Here is a 15,261-nt window from a genome sequence, read left to right on the forward strand (position 1 = left end):
TCTGTAAGGAACTTTGGCTTATTCACAAAGTAAAATCTCAAGTACTTATTGAGTCAGAGGCATAACATTCTTTTCCGAATATCCATTCAGATCTTCCTTGGGAGCCCAGCAAGACTCTTCCTGCATTCTTCCTTGACTAGATCTTTGATTAAAAATGTAAGCAACTGCATGACACAGTGGAGACACCAGAACAAGAGTGTTTTCTCTGTAGACAGAGACCTCCAGCTCCATCAATTATTCTCTGTCATTTGCTGTACAGCTATGGATAGAGGCTGCAACAGCTGTGAGGCTGTGCAGCAGGAGAATAAGAACAGCTCTTCTCATCGTCAAAGGTCTTGGGCAGATCAACTCTCATTCTCATGATCAAGTGTCTAAAGATTTTTGACAGCCCAGATATCAGTCATAGAGAGTTGATGGAGAAGCATTTCTTCACTGGGTGATGTGTGCACAGCTTCATAACTAAAAATAAAATGAAATGCTATGGGCTCCTTTAGAAAGCAGACATGGTTTTAAATTCCTTCTTTTCCACTTCTCTCCTGGGCAAGACACTCGACTTCCCAGTCTCTGTTTCTTCCCTGAGAAACTGCATTGCAGATTGTAACTCTGAGTTCGTATGAGGGTTATGATAGTACCTGGGAAATAAAGCAGCCAGAACACTGCATAGTGGCCGCTGCTGCTGCTGCTAAGTCGCTTCAGTCGTGTCCGACTCTGCGTGACCCCATAGACGGCCTCCTACCAGGCTCCTCTGTCCCTGGGATTCTCCAGGCAAGAACACTGGAGTGGGTTGCCATTTCCTCCTCCAATGCATGAAAGTGATAAGTGAAAGTGAAGTCGCTCAGTCGTGCCCGACTCTTCGCGACCCCATGGACTGCAGCCCACCAGGCTCCTCCGTCCATGGGATTTTCCAGGCAAGAGTACTGGAGTGGGTTGCCATTGCCTTCTCCAGCATAGTGGCTCCTGGGGTCTTAAGATGAATTGTGGATTAAAGCAGCATCAAATGCTTGCCATGCACTGAGCATCACATTAGAAATTTCAGGGGACACAAATTTCCTGTCACCAGCTACCATAGCTGGTTAAGGGGGTGCCAGCTCTGGGCAGAAGGAACCAGACAATCGGAAACTGAGTCCCAGGTAAGGAGCTTTGTGTCAGCAGCTTCCTCCGGCTAGCCAGCATGTGCTCGGTGAACATCTGTTACAGTGGGAATCATAATAACAACCACCCCCTTCCTACGTCACAGGGTTATTTTGAATATTACTTAAGAGGGTAGGTATTAAAGTGCTTTGTAAATGTTAAAATATCAAAGATTGGTCTTGCCTTGCAAGCAATGTGTCACCCATGGACCATCAGAACTGGTATCACCTGGGAGCTTCTTAGAAAAGCGGACTCTCAGGCCTCATCCCAACCCTACTTAATTAGCATTGACAGTTTAACAAGACCCCCAGATGACTCCTCTGCGTGTTAGTGTGTGAAAGGCAGTGGTCTGTAAGAGTACACATTCTGATGAAATGAAAACAAGGCAGCTTCAAGGCAAGGCAACCCGTGGGCAACATGAAAGGATCTAGTAATAATTAAAAGCCCAGTTTCCAAGGGTATCAATTAGAAGAAAACCCACAGGGCTAGTTAACGGAAGAATTCCCAGAGGGCATGTGGTTTTGAACAAGTGCTTATCACCCAAGAGCCTCCGTGGGAAGGAGTGGTATAATCTCTCTGCCCTGCCTGCATAGTTGAGCCTTGGCCAAACAATCGCTTTCCCACCTCAATGATCAAGGCACCTCGTGGTACTCTGGGCTCACTGTGCCCACTGCAGCCAAGCCAAGATGGTCCCCCGTGGGTTGGTTCAAGATGGCATGCAGTATAGGTATCTAGCTCTCCCGGTACTTCATTCACTCCCCGATCGTAACCTTATCCATTTTCCTCTGCTATCGGGGTTCAAGTGTCTCCTCCACAGTGCTGTGAGCTCCATGAGGTCAAGGACAGAATCTCTGCCTTCTCCCTGATTCCCAGCACAGTGCTGCAGGAAGCCTTAGCCAGGGGCTAAGGAAGGAGAAGGTCCTCATTCTGCTGGGATCCAGGATGTGCCCCTTTCCCTCCTTACACGGCTTCAGTGCTTCCGATTCCCTTCCACCTACTCATCTCAAAAAGTTCTAATTCTTTACCTGTGCTAAGGCTCTGGATTCATTTTAAACGCAGGTACTTTATGAACATATTTCTGCTCAGGCTACTGTATCCTTAAGTTCAGTTCAGTTCAGTCCAGTCGCTCAGTCGTGTCCGACTCTTTGTGACCCCATGGACTGCAGCACACCACGCCTCCCTGTCCATCACCAACTCCAGGAGTTTACTCAAACTCGTGTCCATTGAGTCGGTAATGCCATCCAACCATCTCATCCTCTGTCGTCCTCTTCTCCTCCCGCCTTCAATCTTTCCCAGCATCAGGGTCTTTTCAAATGAGTCAGCTCTTCTCATGAGGTGGCCAAAGTACTGGAGTTTCAGCTTCAGCATCAGTCCTTCCAATGAATATTCAGGACTGATCTCCTTTAGGATGGACTGGTTGGATCTCCTTGCAGTCCAAGGGACTCTCAAGCATCTTCTCCAACACCACAGTTCAAAAGCATCAATTCTTCGGTGCTCAGCTTTCTTTATAGTCCAACTCTCACATCCATACATGACCACTGTATCCTTAATCATGTTGTTTTCAGGGTTTAGTTAAGAAAAAATACTCTATGTATTTCAACAAGAGTCTAAATATGCAGTTTTTGATGACAAAATTGCTGGAAAATTGGAGTGCAAAGGGGGAAGGTGATGTTACTTACATGAGGAACTGCAAAAAAAAAAAAAAGACCCTACAAACACCTCTAATGACTAATGCTGAGCATCTTTTCATGTGCTTGCTATTTGCATATCTTAGGACAAATGTTTACTCAAATCCTTTGCCCATTTTTAAAATACGTCATTTGCCTTTATGTTGTTGAGTTCTAAGAGTTCTTCACATATTCTGGATTTGGGGTATGGATTTAAATTTCATATGTGATTTACAAATCTTTTCTTCCATTCTGTTGCTTGTCTTTTTACTTTCTTGATGCTGTCCTTTGAAACGCAAAAGTTTTTAATCTTGATGAAGTCCATTTTATCTGTTTATTTTTTCTGCATGCATTTTGGTGTCATATCTAAAACAACATCGCCTGATCTAAGAGCATAAGGATTTAAACCTCTGTTTTCATCTAAGACCTTTATAGTATACAACTCTTACATTTAGATCTTTGATCCATCTTGAATTAATTTTTGTATACGGTGTGAGATCGGGCAAAATGTTCAATTTCATTATTTTCATGTGGATATCTAGTTGTCCCACCACCATTTGTGGAAAAGTCTATTTTCCTGCCATTAAATTACCTTGGCATCATTGTCCAAAATCAGTTTACCATAAAGGTTTATCTCTGGACTCGCAGTTCTGTTCCACTGATCTACATCTGTCTTTGTGTCAATACCATACTGTCCTGATTACTGTAGCCTTGTCTTGTTTTGAAATTGGGAAGTACGCCTTCTCTAAGTTATTTTTCAAGAAAAGATAAAAAGGTGTTTTGTCTTACAATACTGTATGAGTTTTCAACAAACTTAAGTGCTTCTCCCATGCTCACACTGCACTGTATCTACATTTCCAGTAAAGCAAATACTTTATAGTATTGTGCTCATTATGATGTTTGTGTTCTGATTAGAAGATCATTTCTTGAAGACAGGGCACATATTTAATTTAGCTCTGTATTTCCAATGCTAGAATAAAATTTGGCCCAAACCGGGCCAAACTGATTTGGCCCAAATCAGTGGTCAAATTTCCATTATTCAGTACCCTACCATATACTATATAACAGCATTAAATTTCTTTCGCCATCGGTAACTCAAGAATGTTACCGACTTAACTACTTCATCTCAAGTACTTGACAGACAAATAGAGAAAGAATGCACGGAGACCTGAAACCTGTTCTGGCACCGTCACGGAATTCTGTTACAAACACTGTGAAACCCTCTGAGTCTAGTTCTGATTCTTATTCTACAAATTAGGGGTGAAATCTGCTATTCATTTCCTGTGATGGTTCATTTTATGTGTCAACTTGGCTGGGCCATGGTCCCCAGATAATTGGTCTTCGTCCTCTGGACTGTTTTTTTTTGTATATGAGTGTTTTTTCTATGTGATTAATATTTAAATCTGGACTTTGAGTAAAGTAGCTTGTCCTCCATAATGTGAATGGGCCTAATCCTATCAGCTGAAGGCCTTAGGAGAATAACACAGACCCCTCCTGAACAAGGACTGCAGCAGAAGACAGCCTTCGGACTTGGACCAAGACACTGACTCTTACCCAGGTCTCAGTCTGCTGGCCCACCATGCAGAGTTTGGACTCATCAGCCTCCATGATCATATGAGACAAAATTCCTCAAAATAAATTTCTCTCTTTATATGTATATATACACATACAATAAGAGATACATATCGCTTATTGGGTCTGTTTCCTTGGAGAACCCCGACTAATACATAAGAATGCTTTCCACCATTATGGAAAACAGAATGGAAGTTCCTTAAAAAAGTAAAAATAGAACTACCATATGATGCAGCAATCCCACTTCTGGGCATAAAGCAGGAAAGACAAAAACTGTAATGGGAAAAGATACCTGCACCCAGATGTTTGCAGCAGGACTATTTACAATAACCAGGATATGAAGCAACCTGTCCCTCAACAGATGAATGGATAGAGAAGATGTGGTATGCAGACACCATGGAATATTACTCAGCCACAAAAAAGAATGAAATATTGCCAGTTGCAACAACACAGAAGAACCTAGAGAAGATCATCATATAAACTTAGGCAGAAAGAGAAAGTGAACGTGAAAGTCGCTCAATCACGTTTGACTCTTTGTGACCCCATAGACTATACAGTCTGTGGAATTCTGCAGGCCAGAATACTGGAGTGGGTAGCCTTTGCCTTCTCCAGGGGATCTTCCCAACCCAGGGATCAAACCCAGGTCTCCCACATTGCAGAGTCTTGACCAGCTGAACCACCAGGGAAGCCCAAGAATACTGGAGTGGATAGCCTATCCCTTCTCCAGAGGATCTTAGGCAGACAGAGAAAGACAACTACTATAAGATATCACATATATGTGAAATTAAAAAAAATAACACAAACGAATTTATTTACAAAACAAGCAGACTCATGGACATAGAAAACAAGCTTATGGTTACCAAAGTGGGTGGAGGTATAAATTAGGAATTTGGGATTAACACATGTACACTACTATATATAAAATAAGCAACAAGGACCTACTGTATAGCACAGGGAACTCTTCTCAATATTTTCTATTAACCTATATGGAAAAAGAACCTGAAAAGAATTTTATGTATATTCACTGTGCTGTACATCTCAAACTAACACAGCATTATAAATCCACTATGATTCAATTTTAAAAAGAATCTTTTTCATTGGCATATACTTTAGCTCTATCTTGCTGCTAAGAGGTAGATTGTTTGGGGGAAGTGTTCAGAAAATGAGCCCATTGGCTCCTCTACAAGCAGAGCAATGTATTATTTTTGGCAGGATGACGGGTATGGGATATCTGGTGGATGATGCTGATGACGATATCTGCCCACATTTATTGAGTACTTACTCTTTGACAGCGTTGTGCTAAGCGTTTGTATCATCAGTCTGTGTAATGGATGCGGTTGAGGGTGTCATCTCACAGTGACAACTTTCCAAACACAGCCCTCAGCTGCAAAGAGTCATACACCCTTTGGAGAGGGGATAAACTCCTCCCAATAAAGGGTCAACGCAGGAGACCCCAGCTCCCTCCCGATATTTCAAGACAACTCTGCAGGGCCTCCCAGCTTCAGAGCATCCTGCAAGAGCGGCTGGAGCCTGTAAGACTGTACTGCAGCCCAGTTTCTCCGTCTGTCCAGACCTGCTTGAGTCTCGCTTCTCCACAAGTGTCAGTCCCCACCTTCCTGCCTGCGCATCCTCATCTCAGAACCTCCTCTCAAAGAACCTGACCTGCAACGTCCTCTTGTAAGGATTAAACGGAAGAGTCCACAAAAAGAGCTTTGACCGCGCCCCCTGACAGAGAGTAGGCATTCAAACCATGAAATTACCAATTGTCATTGGAGTATAGTTGGCCTACGACGTTGTCTTAGTTTCTCCTGTGCAGCAAAGCGAACTAACACAGCACTGCAGACCAACTACACTCCAATAACAACTAGTAATCCAAAAGAGATTATTTCAAAAAATTAATACAAAAAGAGGGGAGATATATATATATATATATATATCTCCCTTCTTTTTTTGGATTTCCTTCCCATTTAGATCACCACAGAGCATTGAGTAGAGTCCCCTGAGCTATACAGTAGGTTTTCACTAGTTATTTATTTTATACATAGTTTCAATAGTATACATGTGTCGATTTCAATCTCCCAGTTCATCCCACCACCTTTCCTCCTTGGTATCCATATGTTTGATCTCTACATCTGTGTCTGTATTTCTGCTTTGGAATTAAGATCATGACCAACCTAGATAGCATATTCAAAAGCAGAGACGTTACTTTGCCAACAAAGGTCCGTCTAGTCAAGGCTATGGTTTTTCCAGTGGTCATGTATGCATGTGAGAGTTGGACTGTGAAGAAGGCTGAGCGCCAAAGAATTGATGCTTTTGAACTGTGGTGTTGGAGAAGACTCTTGAGAGTCCCTTGGACTGCAAGGAGACCCAACCAGTCCTTTCTGAAGGAGATCAGCCCTGGGATTTCTTTGGAAGGAATGATGCTGAAGCTGAAACTCCAGTACTTTGGCTACCTCATGCGAAGAGTTGACTCATTGGAAAAGACTCTGATGCTGGGAGGGATTGGGGGCAGGAGGAGAAGGGGACGACAGAGGATGAGATGTCTGGATGGCATCACCGACTCAATGGATGTGAGTTTGAGTGATCTCTGGGAGTTGGTGATGGACAGGGAGGGCTGGCATGCTGCAATTCATGGGGTCACAAAGAGTCGGACACGACTGAGCGACTGAACTGATACCATTTTCTAGATTCCACTGCTACTGCTGCTGCTGCTGCTAAGTCACTTCAGTCATGTCCAACTCTGTGTGACCCCATAGACGGCAGCCCACCAGGCTCCCCTGTCCCTGTGATTCTCTAGGCAAGAACCCTGGAGTGGGTTGCCATTTCCTTCTCCAATGCATGAAAGTGAAAAGTGAAAGTGAAGTCATTCAGTTGTGTCCAACTTTTTTCGACCCCATGGACTGCAGCCTACCAGGCTCCTCCATCCATAGGATTTTCCAGGCAAGAGTACTGGAGTGGGGTGCCATCGCCTCCTCCACTAGATTCCACATATATGCACTAATTAGTTTTTCTCTTTCTGACTTATTTCACTCTGTATGACAGCCTCTAGGTCCATCCATATCTCTACAAATGACCCAGCTTCATTCTCTTATATCGCTGAGTGATAGTCCATTGTGTATATGCCACATCTTCTTTATCCATTCCTTTAAAACAATGAGATTATTATTAACCACCCCAAAAATGTAGATACTGTCCCTACCCTGCACTTTACAGATGAAGACATTGAACTTCAGAGAGGTTAAATTACTCAACCAAGATTAAAATTAAAATTAAAGATGTATTTCAAATCCAGGTATGACTGTCTTCAAAACTCTGCTCATTCAAGCTTCCTTATTTTTCCCATTTTCCCCACGAGTCAATGAAGTCTCAGAGTGACTAAGCCAGTGAGAGGTAGGTCACACAACAACCCTGCCTGCCTCAGAAACAAGTCTGGCCCCTGAGTGACTAAGTCTCACTTCTCTTAACAAATCCTTACACAATGTCCTTTAAAAAATAGGATACTTGGTCTTTCACTCAACTTATGTTCATCAAACTGAGTTGCTTTCAGTAGCTATAAACTTTTATGACTTTTTTCTGGTTATTACTGACAATATGCTTTTCCTTCAGTGCCTTGGTGGTTAAACTCACATGTTACTATCTATCTGGCCTCTTAGTAGAATGCGATCATTTGCACAATCTGTTCCTTGTACAGGGTTTATTTCCTGGACCAGCTTTGGATTAATTATAATGCCTGTGTTTAATGTTCTTATGGGTACTGTTCTAAAATCATTTTTAAGTCAGTTATCAAAAACAATAGATGACATAAAAATGGTTGTTCTTGTATTTTTTTATGAAAAATCTCATTTAAAATTCCCAAGTTCTAACTCAAGGACAGAAATTAATTTTGTGAATTGAAGTTGGGGATAATTTATGGACTCTAACAAAGATAAATAAAACATTGTTATTTTTCCTAAAAAAAATCTGTGCTTATCCTTATTAGGCTATCCTGCCCTTTTGGGGGCTTCCCAGGTGGTGCTAGTGGTAAAGAACTCACCTGCCAATGCAGGAGACATAAGAGATGGGGGTTCAATCCCTGGGTCAGGAAGATCCCCTGGAGGAAGGCAAGGCCACCCACTCTAGTGTTCTTGCCTGAAGTATCCCAGGGACAGAGGAGCCTGGAAGACTACAGTCCTTGGGGTTACAAAGGGCCTGACCCGACTAAAGCGACTTAGCACTGCCTTCTTTCAAACAGCCATCTAGAGACTATATCCAAATGCAAGATCTGGAGGAAGGTATACAGCAGGTGGAGACTGCGTTGTGCAAGCAGAGTACAAAACAAGCCCGCATTGGCAGTGAACGACAAGTAAGCGGCAAATTGGAAACCACCAGCAAAGATGGGAAACAAAGCAGAGTGGAAGAAAAACAGGAAAAACAAAAAAACAGAAACATGAAAGTGCTGCCCAAACATCTGGGGCTGTTCCAGAAGGAAGGTTTCGCTGCATCCGGAGCCAAATATGAGGGAACAGGTAAGAGTGTTCAAGACATCTTCCCTGCAAAGGACTTGGAACACAACTTTATAGAAGCACCTAAAAAAGGTCAAAGATCCTGGACACTCACTGTAAACAAACAAAAAAAAACAAACAAAAATCCTGAACCAGGAATCAAATTTAATTCTCCACATGATATTTACTGGGCACTCTGCTTCATGGTCTCTGTCTTTGAGGAGCTCGCAGTCCACTGTACTAGGAATGGAGATGGCAGTGGAAAGGACATTTTCAGTGTAACAACTAACTGTTACACAAAACATAGAAAAGACTGAAGCCACTAGAAAGACTGAGGCTGCTATAGAAAGTGTGGTTAATCCTGCCCAAGAAAATCCTGGAAGGCTCCACAGAGGAGATGACATTTGAACAGGACCTTGAAGATTAATAGGAGCCAAGGAGAATTTTGAGAGACTAGACTATATTCTAAGGGGGAAAAAAAGACACATGCTTTTCCTTGCTTTCCTCCAGCGTGTGGAGGGCACTCCACGAGGAGTAATCCCTGCGTCGTCTTGCAGTGGATCAGGGGCACTTTGTGTTTTCCGTATTTCAACACCTGGGAGAATCTCTATAGATTCAAGCACTTCACCCTTTGAGAAGCTTGTCACGGGGTAAAAGAAATGGTCCTTTGAGTTCACATGTCATAAAACACCGAGAAGCAGCCTGTGTGTAGGGAAGGCAGCTTAGGTTCAGTGGAGCTACACGGAGGAAACAGATGTTTTGCTGTTTCAGACAGACTGTGGGCCAGTCCTGAGAGGTTGCTGAGAGATGGCTCCCTTGCTTCCAAACCACGTTCTTTTCCCTCTGAGATGTAAAGGAGAGCACCATCTCTGAGCCCTGGTGGCGTTTATGTCTAGGTCACAGGAATTCTATCCTCAGGCTCCGACACTGGCCATGAAGCTAGATGGCAGCTTCATGCTGATGGCACGGTACCCACCAGGAGCTCTGTACCCAGAGGATCCAACTGCACTGCTTCAGAAGGAAGTTTTATCTTTCCCCATACTGCTGAACAGATGGCAGCTTTGCACTTGGGAAACATTTGTCGCCAGGATGAAGTCATGTCTTTTAGCAGTTATGGTCTCATTATTTTTAATGACTATTGATGCCATGCTCCGATGTGTCTTAGAAAGACCTTGTAACTCCTGGTGGGGATTGCACCTGGTCCTGATCCCTGGGAAGGAACATTTTAAGGAATTCAGAGGAAATGGAAATGATGCTTTCAGCCCATCTCTGTTAATAACTAGCTGTGGTTAAGTGTCCTTTGACAAGTCCTTCAGTTACTCAGACTAGCTCAGTGTGGGGAGTGGGCACAGCGGGAGAGGTGGATGTCAGCTCTCAGGCACCGTGAGCTCCTCCCTTACTGTTGAAACCGGGGCACTTGGACACCTAGTGATCAGAGTGTTTGGGGGGCCTATTCCACTTGGAACTTGGGGAACCAGCTGAAGAGCCAGGCAGCTTCACCTGTCACTCTGAGACTTATCTATCAGACACATTAAACCCTGTACATGACCCTCTGGTGACAGAAATCTCCCTCCCTCTTTGACTCGGTCTCTGACATGCCAGGGTTCTGCCCCTTAGAATCATCTGGAGAGATTTTTTTTTTTTTAATACCAATGTCAAGGACCCCACCCCAGATATTCAGATTCAGGTCTCGGGTGGGGCCTGAGAAATGCTCTCTTATTTTAAAAACTCCCCGGATGAATCTCATGGGCAGCTAATGTTGAAAACCCTTGCCCTGGAACCTCATACCTTTGTATAAAGCATACTTTTATCCAGTTTCATGCCAGATATCAAGTTTTATTCAGCTTTATGCCAGAACAAAAATTTTTACATCAGTCGTTGAGAACACCAGCAACAAAAAATATTATTGATAATTGCTTAAAGCATACTTGGCTAGCAATTTGCAGTTTACTATCCTTAAAATGGCCTCAGGCTCAGGGAGGTAAAATAGCCCACCGGGAATAAGCAGGTCTCTGCCGCAGAACTTGGTCTAAAACACCCAGGTTTTCTAATTATTTGAGCTCAACCCCTCTCACTATTTCACCCTGGCTCCTAAATTACCAAGCCTGTTTTCAGTTATCAGACTATTTGAGGCCCGTGAGACATTTACAGCTGGCCCTCCACCACCAGACTGAATTGAAACGTTGAGGTAATTATCTGAGTAATTCAGGCAATGCCGTTTATTTTTCCTGAATTACCTGGATAATTACCTCAAGCCTAATAAGATGGAAAGAAGCCAGAGCCACATTCTGATGGTTTTATTGCCCCCTCAACAATGCATTCTTATTTTAAAGGTCCTGATTTGAAGAAATAAGCTGTGGAAACGTGGGTCCTCCTCATTCGCCACAGGATACCCCATTAATCATCTGGGGAAGATGGCGGTTGGCTCAGGAACACAGTCGTCCTGTTCTCCAAGTCTCTGGGAGTCGCCTCAGCTAATGAGGTGACAGAGAGGAAGGCTTCTGGGGGTTGGGTGTTTCTGCTTTTCTACTTGAGCTTTGCCACATTTCTCTCTGAAACGGTGTCACTCAACACTCTGCACCAGCTCCTTGTTTTCTGGGGCCGGGCCGGGCCTGACCAACTAAGTGGAGCTCGTCATCCGTGCAGCAAGGCCTCACCTTTCACTTCAAGGCTCGTGGCCAGAAGCCGGAGGGCTCCTTCCAACTAAAGGGGCAGGAACCCCCTGCTTCTGCCGCTGCCACTATCGACCCTGTTAAGACGACCAAATGTGTCACAGGAAGAGGTGTCCACCCCATTTCCTCAGGAGGATTCTTCCTCCTGGTGCTTGGTCGTCTTTCTGGAACCTCGCTTCATGGGTCACTCCATCCCCTTTATCTCTCTTCAAGCTTTGCTCTCCATTGGCTCCTTCTGTTCTGCCTACAGAGGCATTAAGACTCCTTCACCTTGTAAGCAGAAAGCAAGGAAGCCAATGAGATTGGGAGGAAGCAAGCCATAGCCAGAAGCCAGCAGAGTGACAGAACTGGGAAATGGGAAAAAGAAAACAGGAGCCAGAAGAATGGAGTCAGGTCAGAGCAGACTGACGCGATAACACAGAAGCCAAGGGAGATGCAAGTTTCCAAAGAAACATGACTTGGTGGAGAAGTAAGTGTGGGTCTGGAATTGAATCCTAACTCCTTCACTTTCTGGCTGCATGATAATCTTTAAAACAGTGATGTTATTAAAGCTCACCTCCAAGGTGTCATGGGAGTGAAGCAATTCATTGCATAGAAAATTACCTAGAGAGATTTTATGCTACTTAATTATTACTGTTATTATTGCAAATGGGAAGGGCTGACCAACAATATTAAATGCTTCTCTGAAATCAGATTGGAAGAGGTAGTTGGAGTTTTCTAGTCTTATCATTTAAACTTTTTATTATAAACCCCTTCCCATGATATGAAAAACATTTATAAATGGTCAAGAATATTCACTCATATATATGTATATTATATATATGCATGTTTGTCACTCAATCATATTCGACTCTTTGCAACCTCATGGGCAGGCTCCTCTATCCATGAGATTTTCCAGGCAAGAATACTGGAGTGGGTAGCCATTCCCTTCTCCAGGGGATCTTCCCAACCCAGGGATCAAACCCAGGTCTTCTGCTTTGCAGGCAGATTCTTCACCGTCTGAGCCATGATGCTTTCATATGGATGAGATAAAATGGCTCACCATCACCATAGCCACATTCGGGAAGAGGGCACATGGAAAAATTATACCCCCTTCTCTTTAAGGATATAACCTGGAAGTTGCACCCACCACTTCAAATCATGTTCTGTTGGCCAGATCATACCTATGTGCCCATTCCTTGCTGCAAGAGAGGCTGGTCAATGCAGGCTTTATTCCATGTGGCCAGGATCATGGTTTTAAGGACTAGTAAATAAGAAAGGGTGGCAGGGGTAGACAATGAAGGGCTTCCCTGGTGGTTCAGTTGTAAAAGAGTCCATCTGCAATATGGAGACATGGGTTCAACCTGGGTCGAGAAGACCCCCTGGAGAAGGAAATGGCAACCCACTCCAGTATTCTTTGGAAAATCCCAGGGACAGAGGAGCCTGGTGGGCTACAGTCCATGGGGTCACAAAGAGTCAGACACGACAGCGACTAAACAATGACAACAAGTAACAATGAAATGAAAAGAGAACACCTTGATTACTCTTTTGGGAAGTTTGCCAATGAAGAGAAGGAGAAGCAGACTAGGAACAGGGAAGTCAGGCTGAAAGAAGGAGAAGCTAACCTTCACTGGTCGTTTTGAACTTGAAAGCTCACAGTACAAATGCCATCCATGTAACCTTGCCTAATCCCAGGACTAATAATCTCATTCTCCCCATTAACTCCCATATCGCTTGACATATCCCCCTCTGCCTCATCTCTGACTAGTTTACGCATGTGTCTCATCTCTCCTATAGCCTCTAAGCATCTCATTTATCTTTCTAACCCTTACCACTTCTAGTACGATGCCTTGCCCAAAGCTGACATCTTTCTCATGTATCACCTTCCTCCCTATTGGTCTTGCTTTAGTCGGAAGCACAAGAAAGAGTCTAGTGTTTCCCTTCCTCTTTCAACAGCGAGGAGAGTTGACAGTGCTCTTTGAACAGTACTCTTTCCATCTTGTGCTCGGAATGAATGCAGAAAATGATTGGTCACAGACCCCAGGGATGGGAGCACTGTTGCTCAGGAGTGACAAGTTGCTAACATGCAGAAAGAATGGGTGATGGTTCTTGCTTCTCACGATGCATGTTTGCTAATAATTTTGTCAGGCAGGTTATAGAATTGATAAATCTGTACAAGATCATAAAACTGGTTATGACTTTTTTTTAAAAAAGAAGCAAGACTTCAGATCCTGAGTTTGAAAATCATAGCTTTAAATCAGATTTTGTTTTGATATACAGGAACACACAGGATTTAATTAAAGAGTTAAATATCGCTTCTACCCAAGACAGTCTAGCATATTGGAAAATATTTTGAATACTATGAATAAAGGTACAAATCCTGGTCCTAGTGTTATGATCTTGGGAAAGTCACTTAATTTGTCTGGGCCTCTACTTTCTCATCCATTAAATGGGGTTAAAAAACTCATCTTGCATGGTTATTGTGACATATAAGGCTATTGTGTGAAAGTGTTAGTTGCTCAGTCATGTCCAATGCTTTGCAACCCCACAGACTTTAGCCTGCCTGGCTCCTCTGTCCATGGAATTCTCCAATCCCATCATTAGAAAAGACACTGATGCTGGGAAAAGCCAACTCATTGGAAAAGACCCTGATGCTGGGAAAGACTGAGGGCAGGGGGAAGAAGAGGGTGACAGAGGATGAGATGGTTGGATGGCATAGCCAACTCAATGACATGAGTTTGAGCAAACTCTGGGAAATGGTGAAGGTCAGGGAAGCCTGGCATGCTCTAATCTATGGGGGCACAAAGAGTCAGATACAATTTAGCGACTGAACAACAACAACAAAGGCTATTATGACATATAAGGCCAGTGTCTGTCATAAATTCTATGCATTTATAATTTTTTCACACTAAACTGAGAGTATTTGGATTTTGGGCTCCATTCATCTTTTTCAACCAAATTTATGATATTACTATGTAGACACAGTTACAGTTAGTAGAAGAAAAGTCATACTTAAGTCAGTGATAAGCTATTTACAAAGATGAATTAATAAATGCCTCTCCTTAATCCATCAATCATTTCAGGCAAATTAATGGGAAGAGCCACAATAATTCGTATAATACAACTAACAGTTTATCTTTCTGTTAAGTGGGTAAGGTGGGGAGGTGGTAACTGGTTTCTGGTAGTAGCTCTATAGCTTTTAAACTCTATCTTTGTTTCTTACTTTGGCTAAAGGATCTTTTAGGCTTTTTAAAACTTAAAATAAGTCTCAGAGACCCCACTTAAAACTACTGATTAAGTTTGTACAGAAAACCTTTTTTCTAATCAGCATGTTCGCTTTCATAGTTTAATCAGGGCCACCAAAAATGTACATTTAGAAAAATTCATGAAAGGATGTACTTATTCAAATTGCTTGCCATGTTTAGAAGCATAGATTTCTTGGTTGTAAATTTTTGTGTATTTCCCTCATTCCATGGTTTAAATTGACATGGAGAATCAATAAAATAGCAATCATTTAAAAAAAAAAGAGGAAAAAACCTTTTTTCTAAATGCAGTTATAAGGCAAATGTTTCAGAATGGCTATAAGCGATGGTATTTTAATAATTTTGTTGAGCCTTAAGGTATAGTATCAAATTCTGCTCATTCTTTCCAGTGGGGGAGAAAACTGGAGAAGGCAGAGGGAAATTGCTTACTTGCCTCCCCGCCATTCTTTAATAAGGCACTGACCCTTGTCAAAGAAAACACATATATGCAGGCACA

The 15,261-nt window shown here is 42.9% G+C and overlaps 1 long non-coding RNA gene across 2 annotated transcripts in view; it reads right to left on the reverse strand.

Moving 5' to 3' along the window:
• Positions 1 to 15,261, reverse strand: part of LOC129653832 (uncharacterized) — a 48,542-nt gene that overhangs the window by 25,657 nt on the left and 7,624 nt on the right. The gene's annotated exons all lie outside the window — the stretch shown is intronic.

Source organism: Bubalus kerabau, chromosome 5 (assembly GCF_029407905.1).
Source record: "Bubalus kerabau isolate K-KA32 ecotype Philippines breed swamp buffalo chromosome 5, PCC_UOA_SB_1v2, whole genome shotgun sequence".
NCBI classification, from domain to species: domain Eukaryota; kingdom Metazoa; phylum Chordata; class Mammalia; order Artiodactyla; family Bovidae; genus Bubalus; species Bubalus kerabau.